Source organism: Sarcophilus harrisii, chromosome 3, assembly GCF_902635505.1.
Source record: "Sarcophilus harrisii chromosome 3, mSarHar1.11, whole genome shotgun sequence".
In the NCBI taxonomy this organism is placed as follows: Eukaryota; Metazoa; Chordata; class Mammalia; order Dasyuromorphia; family Dasyuridae; genus Sarcophilus; species Sarcophilus harrisii.
In genome coordinates this window covers 105,795,424-105,806,949 of record NC_045428.1, presented here as the reverse complement: position 1 = coordinate 105,806,949, position 11,526 = coordinate 105,795,424, and the positions used below count along the sequence as shown (strand labels likewise).

At 32.1% G+C, this 11,526-nt stretch overlaps 1 pseudogene; it reads right to left on the bottom strand.

Moving 5' to 3' along the window:
• Positions 1-8,846: 8,846 nt before the first annotated feature.
• LOC100934696 lies at positions 8,847-10,160 on the bottom strand (annotated as a pseudogene).
• Between the last annotated feature and the right edge of the window lie 1,366 nt (positions 10,161-11,526).

Sequence of the window (11,526 nt, the reverse complement as noted above, 5' to 3'; positions counted from 1 at the left end):
TTCCTATCCTTCTTAATTTTAGTGTTTCTTTCTCCCAATTATTTCCTTAACTATATTGGAAGAATTACAAAAAGACTTTTCAGTCAAGAGTAAGCAAACAAACATTTATTAATTGTCTGCTCCATGCCAGGGACTGGGAATATCAAGAAAAGCAAAAATTAGTCCCTGCTGTCAAAGAATTTACAGTCTAATGGGCGAGACTATATGCAAACAATTGTACAAACAGTTTAGGTACAGGATAACTTGCATGTAATCAACCAAGGAAAGGTACTAGAATCAAAAGGAGCAAGAAAGGCTTATAGAAGGTGAAATTATTTAGCTGCAACTCAAAGCCAAGGATAAAAAGCATATAGATCAAGAAGTATGGGTGGGTTGTAACCTACATCAGTCCATAGATTACCCACCCTGACAAAATTAATCATTGTTGAAAGAAAAAAAATCATCATTAGAGCTTCATCTTAATAAATTAGACAAGCTCAGGAAAATGAGGCAAAAAGGAGGTTATTATAACCTACAAGAAATATCAATTGTCTGATGGACGTGGCTATCTTCAGCAATGAGATGAACCAAATCAGTTCCAATGGAGCAGTAATGAGCTGAACCAGCTACACCCAGCAAAAGAACTCTGGGAGATGACTAAGAACCATTACACAGAATTCCCAGTCCCTCTATTTTTGCCCACCTGCATTTTTTATTTCCTTCACAGGCTAATTGTACAATATTTCAGAGTCCAATTCTTTTTGTACAGCAAAATAACGGTTTGGACATGTATACTTATTTTGTATTTAATTTATCTTTAACATATTTAACATGTATTGGTCATCCTGCCATCTAAGGAAGGGGGTAAGGGGAAAGATGGAAAAATTGGAACAAAAGGTTTGGCAATTGTCAATACTGTAAAATTACCCATGCATATAACTTGTAAATAAAAAGCTATTAAAAATAAAAAAAAAAGAAATACAAAAAAAAAAAAAAAAAAGAAAAGAAATATGAATTGTATGGGTCAGGGCCCCCAGTTAAGTCAAGCTCAGATTTTCAAAATGAATTTACATAATAAGAGAAACCAACTTTAATAAGTTCACAATTCTTAAAGGAATGGGCTAGTGTCATCTCAATGTCAAGTTTAAAATCCAGGTAGGATATTGATTTCTGAAGGGGATCAAAGCCTGTGGCTTGACATGTATTTCAGTTCCCCTTAAGAGAGGGGAATCATATTCACCTCTGTGGATTCCACCTGTGCTATGCAGAGGGCTTTCACATGTATTTCCAATGCGTATCAGAAAATCGTGAGTATATTAGAATTTATTTGGCAGTAATGGGTTGTTTCTATATTAAAACTGATAGATAAATCTGATCATTTTCAAGTTTACTACATTTATATTTTCTAGGGAAATTGGATCACATTGATTCTTTTCATTTATGGCCTTATGTTCCTAGGACACAGACTTCTGTGTGAAGTTACATATGAAAAATTGAAGATCATTCATAATTACTGACCACCATGTGTTTGTCTACTGCCAAAAGCAAATCAAAAAGATCAGGAGGCAGCTACATAAAGAAGACTATTTTATTTACAACAGAAAACTGTTCTATAATACTGAGAGCCAAAGGTGAGTCTGACGGCCTAATCAACCAAAGTGAATACCTGAACATCTGAGAATAGGGCCACAATAAAGGTTACCTGACATACCCCTATATGCATCTCAATCAAGAAAGCAGATCATGAAGTGTTCTTTACACATATTGACTGTTCTTACTTATTGATTATAAACATGGATATCTTTATAAAGAAAAAAAAACCAAATTAACATTTATGACCTACTACTGAAAATAACTATCTGTTATTTTGTTTTTCCACTTCAACTTTCAGGTAACCAACAGATGTTGTTGAAAAAAATCCCAGGTAATTATAACATAACAAAAAAGCAGACCAACTTTGTATGTCTTTTTCCTTGGTCTGTGTACTTTGTGCTACATAGTTGCCATATGTTCAGTTTTCAAAAGAGGATAAATTCCCTCCCCCTTCACAGTCTTAATCATAGCTGTCATAGGTTCAAAAAAGCTAAGAATCTACTTGTCAGCATGAGCTATAGAAACACTTCTCTTGTATTACAGAAATATGTTCCCATAATATTTTGGTTAATTTGAACAAAACATATGGTTCATTTCTATCGCTAAGGTTGCATGAGATCAATAAGCTTTGAATTGTTTGCTGTCTATGGAAAGGAAACTATTTCTATAATAATGTTTTTTAATTAATTTGGGGTTCTTACATAGCAAGTACAAAGGATTCAGGATCTTTTTGCCTTTCAAAGATATCAAATGTAATATTTCAGAGTGTAATAGGCTTTCAGTAACAGATTTTATAATAAATGTACCCTAGTTGATTTATATAATTGTGACTTAATACATATCATACATAATTAGGTTTTCCAAATCATCATTTATTTAATCAATCCATAAACTCTTCTTCTGTATTTATTATGGGTCAAACACTGGGCTAAGTACTAGGAATACAAAAAAGGGATAAAATGATAACCCTTGCCCTAAAAGAGCTTATATTCTAATAAGACAAGACCATATTGATTTAAAAATAGTTTACTGTTTAAGGAAAAGCAAATAAGCCAATATGGTTTAATTGTAGAGTAAGTGAAGAGAAAATGTAGGAAGGGGTAAGGTTGTAAGGAGCTTTTAATACCAAAGAAAGAATGTTCTCTTTGATCTTGAGGCCAATAGGAATCAACATAATTTATTGAATTTACCACAGCTGACAAGATCACAATCATGTTTTAGGAAAATTGCCTTGGTAGTGGAGGATATATTATAAAGGAGCAGGAGGACTGAAGAACAGAGACATATTAGAAAGCTTTTGCAGAAATTTCTTTAAGAGTTGGTTAAGTTATGAACTTGGGTGATAGCTGTGTGAGTCAAGAGAAATGGACATAAAACTATTATTATGAAAAAAGGTCCATAGACTTCACCAGACTGCCAAAGTAGTTCATGACATAAAAAAGGTGAAGGACCTAGAAGGAGAAGGTGTATCAAAAGAGAGGCCAAAGGACGGGGACTGAGAAAACACAGTAAGATTTGGTACTGAAAAAAATCACTGGTAACTTTAGAGAGAGCGGATGCAGTTGAATGATGAGGTCATTAAAGAGATTGCTGTAAGTTTAGAAATGAGGAGAGGAAGTAGAGGTACTAAGTGTAAATGAATTTTTCAAAGAGTTCTGTTGGGAAGGGCAAGGATATATAAGATGAAAGCTGGTAAAGGTAAATGAGAGATTTTTGTTTTGTTTTTAAGATTGAGGGAGATTTGGACGTGTTTGTAGGCCACAGAGAAGGAAGGAATAGATAGGTTAAAATTTGATTTAAAAAAGTGTTAATAATATTGAGAGCAATGTGGTAGAGTTGATGGGGGGATGGGATCAAGAATGTGGTATATGTAGAAGAGGTGGCCTACTAAAACAGAAGAGTGTGAAGGAGATTGTGACAGTAGGGGATAATGTCAGAGGAATGTGAGATGAAGATATTCAAATCAGTTCATTAAAAGGAAATATTTATTAAGCACTAGGATCAAGGCATCATGCTGGCCTATAGGATACAAAGTGATAGAATCCCAGGCTTTTAAGGAGTTTTTATTCTGCTCAGAGTTTTTGTATCTGCTTATGCTTTTTAAATAGATAATTTCAGTAATTACACACACACACACATACATACACACACACACATATATATATCATGTGTGGGGGTGGAATTACAAAAAGCAGGAGATGAACTTATTATTCTGCAATGTTGCAATCTTGCATTTACATTTGGAATATAAAGAATATCACATCCCTTTTTCATTGTTACTGACTTTCATAATGGGATAAAGCTAGCCTAAGGCACTTTCCTTATCTGGAAAGGAGCTAGCTCCCAAACCAGTGTGATCTAGGAGACAACATGGACTAGGAAAGCCAACAATCCTGCAATTAATTTCTTCTCTATTTCCTCTTTCCATTTGACCACTGTCAAGTCAATTAAGCAATTGAAATTCTTTATATAGCATTTAATAATAGATACTATCTTGCAACAAGTAAAATTCAGTCATATAGTTTTTATATTCATTACTCTGAACTTTATATTCAAATTTCTAACTTTTTAGACAGATAAACTATAGATTTTAATAAACTATAGATTTTAATAACTGCATGCTGTCATTCAACAATGATACTATATGATGTCTTTTGAACGAGAGTAAAAAATTTTAAATTATGAAATTTTGTTATTATTAAATTATGTAAATTTAATGTTACTCAGGTATTACACATGGATCCAATGAGGGAAAAATAATTATCCAGATTGAATGATCATAGAAATCATTTGATTTTTATTATAACTTAAGCCTAGCTAAGTTCTATTGATTCTATTAAGCCAGTTCTATTGATTTTTGAAGGACCAGAAAACTCTGCCCATTTCTACCTATGTAGAAATGTCCTATAAAGTTTTAAAAAAAAAGTGTGCAGCAGAGAACAAAAGAACTAACTTACAAGGAAGCAAAGAAAAAATGAACATTCATGCATATAATTTCTTCTATTATTATATATGCTTTCTAAAAATGGAAAAATAGAAAACAAAAAAGAATTAAAAAATAAAAATAATGTCTTGAGTGGGCAGTTCTCTTCCTTTCTTTGTAGTCACTTAGTCATCAAGCATTTATTAAATACCTGCTTTATGCCAAGAATAATGCCATATGCTAAGAATAGAAATACTAAAGTAAGACAGTCCATATGCTTAACATTTTTTCATATGACTAGAGATGGTTTTAATTTCTTCTTTTGAAAATTGCCTATTCATATACTTTGACTTTTTATTAATTCGGGGGAGTATTCTTATAAAATCTGACTCAGTTCTCTATATGTTTTAGAAATGAGGCCTTTATCAGAAACCAGCTATAAAAATTGTTTCCCAGCTTTCTGCTTCCCTTCTAATTTTGCCGACATTGGTTTGCTTGTGCAATTCATCTATGTTGCATTTTATAATATTCTCTATTTTTTTAGTCATAAATTCCTTTAAAGATATGACAGATAAACTATACCTTACTCTTTTAACATGCTTACATTATCACCTGTATGCCTAAATCATGTACTTCATTTTGACCTTATGTTTATATAGGGTGTTAGATGTTGGTCAATGCCTAGTTTATCAAACAGTAGATTATTGTAGTCATTGATTATTTATTGTCTTATGTACCTAACTTATTCCACTGATTCACCATTCTATTTCTTAGCCAATACCAAATGGTTTTGATGACTGCTGCTTTAAGATACAATTCTTTGTCTTGTTCTAGCCATCATGGCCTATTTTATTTTTTGCAATTTTATTGCAATTAATTCCCTTGATATTTTAACCTTTTATTCTTCCAGAATAATATCTAGCTTTATTTCTTATTATTTCTAAGTTTATAAAATAATTATTGGGCAATTTTATTGGTATGATACTGAATAAGTAGACTAATTTAGATAGAATGATCATTTTTAACATATTATTTTGGTCTATCTCTCAGTAATTGATATATTTCCAATTGTTTTATTTATGTGAAAAGTGTTATAATTCCTGAGTTTCTCTTGGCAGGTTAAGACTCTCAAATATTTTATATTGTCTACTGCTGAAGAGTAATAGTCATACCTGGAAATCTAGACCAATGAAATTGTTTTCTTTTCAATTAATCAGTGATCACTCAGCAAAAACCTTTCCCTGACCCACCATAGCTTCAGCTAAACAACTTTCCAATCCCCAGTATTGTGTCTTCATCATTTCTCTTAAAGTTCCTTTCCTTCACTGGCTACTGTCCTCTTGCTTTTTTTTTTTTTTTTTTTTTTTTTTTGTATGTTGCCTCTTGCTACATTTCAGTTCCTTAACTGAGAGTCTTCTCACTCTTAAGTTTGTTTGTTTTTTTAACTTTAGAAGCCACAACTTTTCAAATGTCCCCTATCAAAATGAGCATTGAAAAACTAATCATATACCAATATCTATATATTTACATTATTTCTAATTTCCTTGGTTTTATGCTTTTTAGTTATAAAATTCATATGCCAGTTAGCTGAAGAACTCAGCATACTATTGTTCTGATGGGTCCAAAAATCTCTTATCTCTTTGGTTTCCTGAAACTATATTTCTTTACAATCCCATTTTTCTACATTTTAATAAACAGTATTAAACTATTCCTACTGCTTCTGATTTGTTATCAAAGAGATGAATCCTCTAAAGTGCCATAGATAATTTTCTCATATACAGTCTAAAACTCTAACTGAAAGCTCTTTTTTTTCTACACATATTTTAATAGTATGATTAAAAGAGAATTATTTTTCTATTCATATTATTTATCAAAATCTTCATCTACAATAGTAATGTGTCTTTTCATTTGACAATTACTAGGTATATATTTTTCTTTATACAAGAATATGTTTACTGCCCTCTTTATCATTAACTATTGTTTATGAAAAGGTATTTAGAGTGTCTACCTTAAAGCAGTAAAGGATTTGATAATAGGAATAGTATAGAGTTGAACCACTTTATAAACTTTCAGTATTATTGGAAAAGGAGACTGTAGCCAGGTCAAGATAGTTGTTCTAAGTACCTAGAATAGAAAGATCATTGGTAACTGAGAACAATAAAATATTATGAAAAAAAAGGGATTTCAGAATTTTTAAACATAGAAGTAGAACACTTATAGATGATGACCATCTTTGTATATTGATTGAGAACAGAAGAGTAGATCTTAGGAGAAAATTAAATTGAGGAACTGGGATGTTAGGATTTGTGTGTATGTGTGTGTGTGTATGTATACAAAATTTTAAAAAAAATATTAAGATGACAATCACATAATTTTAAAAAAGCTTATTTTATTGTATGTGGCTTACATATAGAAATAAGATTTACCTAACATGCTGTTTCCCAGCAATATTCTATATTTTATATAGCTTCCCCCCACAATGCAACAAGCAAATTTATTTTAATCAAGAAAATTTTAAGCCCTTAAAAATGTTTGCCCAACCCCCCACTTACTAGCAATATTTAGGGTATTATTTTGAGGTCATTTAACAAAGTTGCAAAATTATTTTATTTACTTCTTTATTTTAAATTCACATTGCTTTATGAGTCATACTGGGAGAGAAAAAATTGGAATAAAAGAGAAAAACCATGGAAGAGAAAAAAAAAAAAAAAAACAAGGAGAAAAAAGAAGTGAAAATAGCATACACTGATTTTCATTCAATCTCCATACTTCTTTTTTCTGGATGCAGATGGCATTTTTAATCCAAAGTCTAATGGGATTCCCTTGGATCACTAAATCTCTGAGAAGAACCAAGTCTTTCATAGTTGATCATCACACAATTTGCTGTTATTGTGTATAATGTATTCCTGGTTCTGCTTGTTTTGCTCAGCATCAGTTCATGTAAATCTTTCCAGGCCTTTCTAAAAATCATCTTGTTCATCTTTTTTATAGAACAATAATATTCTATTATCTTCTTATCAATTTATTCAGCCATCACAACTTCATCAACAATGCATTAGTGTCTCAGTTTTTTCACTTCCCTTCCAATATTTATTATCTTTTCCTGTCATGTTAACCAATCTGATAGGTGTGAGGTGGTATCTCAAAGGTGTTTTAATTTTTATTTCTCTAATCAATAGTGATTTAGAGCATTTTTTCATATGACTATAGATGGTTCTAATTTTATCATCTGAAAATTATCTGTTCATATTCTTTGACCATTTATTAATTTGGGAATGACATATTTTTATGACTTTGACAATTTTTTATATATTTTATAAATGAGACCTTTATCAAAAACACTGACTGTCTGTAAATTTTTTTTTTCTCCAGCTTTGTACTTCTCTTTTAATCTTCTTTGTTTTGGTAAAACTTTGGGCAAAATTTTTTTAGTTTAATGTAATCAAAGTTTTCCTTTTTGCCTTTCATAATGTTCTCTAATTCTTTGGTCACAAATTCCTCCCTTCTCCAAAGATTTGATAGGTAAATTATCCTGTGCTCTCCTAATTTGTTTATGGTATCACCCTTTATGCCCAAATCATTTTGACCTTTTTTGGTATGTGGTATGAGATGAAATAACAAAGCAGTCAACATGGTAGTTTTCTGCTAATGGAATATTCAACATTCATTGCTTTAACTTTAATTCACTAAATTACCTTTATCACATATCCCATACTCATAACATTATTTCCATTTGGCACAATCAGAATTTAAGAGGTAATGCTAAACTCCATAGAAAGAATTCATATTTCAGTGCTAGTAAATTTATTTCAAAAAATGGACACATAAAATTTTCTACAAGATATTGCCAATTTCCTTAAAAATCCATTTAACCCTATAGGTAAACCATACTTTTTTTAAAACAAAAATTACAATTGTCTGGTCAAATGAGCTCACTTGCCAGTGCCAGTACTTTTGTTCCAAAAAATTATAGCAAAAATTCTGTGACCAAAATAATTATTTGTTCCTGTTTACTTTAAATGCTTTCTACCTCCATCAAATTCTAATATTTCTTGACTCAAAGAACATATAGGTTTTTCATAAATTCTTTTAATATTCTCAAAATTGTAAAACAGATTTTTGGTCAAGTTGTTTTCATTTAAAAATTAGTTATTTTAAAAACTAATTACTTAAATCTGACATGAAATAAATGGTCCACAAAAACCTTTCTTTTCTCCTGAAGCTTTTCAATGCATTGTAATCATTAAGCAGTCTCTTACTATTAAACTTAAATGACCAGTTGAGAAAAACAATTCTGATATTATTCTTCCACCATTGATTGAGACTAGGTGGCAGATGTTGTACAGAATATTCATTTAGACTGCTGGGCAGATTTTGTGACCTTGCTAACTCCTAACAGCCTTCTTGTAATACCACCTTGATGATACCAACTGCAATAATCTGCCTCGTCATAAACAGCAAAACAACCCAGAGGAAGAGAATCAAAGAAGTTCTCCATACACGTGGGCTTGCCTGGAACCAAGTTAGTAATAGCAGCATCACTCAGTTTCAGAAATTTGGGGCCATCTTCCAGTTTCTTACCAGAATGACAATCCATCTTTCCCTTTAGTTCAGCAAACTTGCAAGTAATATGAGCAACACAGAACAGGTGCATAGCCAACTCTAATTTGGCTTGAATGGTTCAGCTGTGTAATAATACCAGCTTCTTTCATAGGTGGGTCATTCTTGCTATTACCAGCCACATTACCACAGAAGACATCTTTGATAGACCTGTCCTTCACATTGAAATCTATGTTATCCCTAGACAAAGCATCACTTAAGCCTTAACGGTGCATCCCAACAGACTTTAGTTGTAATCTTGACTTGGGCAAAAGTGACCACCATACCTGGTTTTAGAACACCAATTTCCATTCAGGCAACAGATACTATATCAATACCACCAATCCTGTAGACAACTTGGAGGGATAGATAGATAAAGGGACATGTCAATTGGATGAGTTGATGGCAAGATGTAATCCAAAGCTTCAAGCAGTGTAGTTACATTAGTATTTCCATCTTTCTGAGTGACTAACCTCCCTTGAACCAAGGTATATTAGAACTTGGCTCCAAAATGTTGTCATATACTGGAAATTAGCACAAAAACTACTGTATCAAGGTTGCAGTCAATTTTCTTAATACAGGTACTAACCTCCAAGATGATTTCCTTATATCTCTTCTGTCTGGGATGGGGGTAATAAAGATGGCTCAGTGAAATCCATTTCATTTACACCCACAATCAGTTTTTTCACACCTAGTATATATGCCAGTTGGTCATGCTAACAGGTCTGCCCATTGTTTGAAACTCCAGCTCCAAATCAGCAACACCAGCAGGACAGCATAGTCAGTCTGAGATATGTCTGTAATCAAATTCTTTATAAAGTCTGTGTCCTCAATAGTTACATAATTCTTGCTGATTTCAAATTTCTACAGAGAGATAATCAATACTGATACCACACTCACATTCAATCTTCATCTTATCCAACATCCAGGGAATATATGTAAGGCATTTTCCTATTTTAGCAGCCTCTTTCTTATCAATTTCACCACATTTGTAGATAAGGTGGCCAGTAGTGGTGGACATATCAGAGTCTGTGTGTCCATTGTTAATAATCTTTTCCTTGACCATTTTTATAGTGATTTATTGATAGTTTTCATAATACCTGTGTTTTAGTGTATAACCCATTGTAAAAAAAAAAAAAAAAAAAAAAGATGTTAGGATTTTTGAGGGACTATTAACGTGTTTTAAAGTCCCTTTAATATGAGAGCAGGAGTTTAGTGTGGAAAGGTACACTGGGAGCTGGGTACTGAACTCAATGAGAAAAGAGGAATGATTTATTGGGAATTGGTAAATAATTACCACTGGGCCCTGAATTGTTGATAATCTCAAACAGGATATATTGCTGAACTATGACAGCAGAGGGAGTCTTGAAGTGAAAATGAGGATCAAGTAGTATTCTGAATCCCTTTTTAAGCTTCATAGTTGAGAAGTATTCAACAAAGTATTAGAAATGCTCACCAAGGAACCTTGTGTTCAGATTGGTGACCTCTATTTCTACTTCTTTTAGACACCATTACAAAAGATGATCCTGAAAGTCCTTTTATGCTTACAATTTCAAATTTATTAGCTTTATTATTTAAAATGTCTAATTTATACCTATAAAAGTACCTATAGGTATCTGAGCAGCTAGAAAGTGCAGTAATATTGTGGTTTTAATTAGGAAGATCTCTTCATGAGTTCAAATCTAGCCTTAGATATTTACTACTTGTGTGACCTTGGGTTGTATAACTCCATTTGACTCCATAAGTAAAATGAGGTGAAGAAGGAAGTAGCAAACCACGTCAGTATCTTTGCCAAGAAAACCTCAAATGATATCACCCCAAAAGATGGACATGACTGAAAATAATAACAACAAAAATAAGATATAACCTAGTGTGTGCTTACATAATTCAATACTTACATAATACCTCTCTTAATAAGATAATAATGTTTAAACATACCACCTCATTAACCTTCCATATACTGTGAAGGGAGGATTTGGTGGTAGAAAAAAATGACAATAATGGAGATGACCAATCAAAAATCACTGGGCATTTGGCTTTTGAAAAAATTGCCAGTTAGATCTTATCTTCTTTCTGACCTTTTTCTCAGCTCCACTCTCTCTGTATGCATGTGTTTTTACCCAAATGGCAGAGAGGCATATGGCAAGTATCTAGAAATCCATTTTCTAAACATGACAAACTGAGGCATAAAAACTTCATTGTCAATCCTTACTTTGCTATTTTGACATCTTTGTGGGTGGAGTTTGGCATTTTGAAGGGTTATTTTATTCTCAGCAAGTTGACTTTCCTGTTTGTCATCACTTTGGAGTTTTCAATATTTCCTATTTTCTGACAATTTTTTTTTATAAATAGAGTAATTTGAATTTCAGTTGTATGCTCATTGTTTGTAGAGTTTAGCTTAGCTCTAGATAATGGAAATGTCGGTTGTAAAA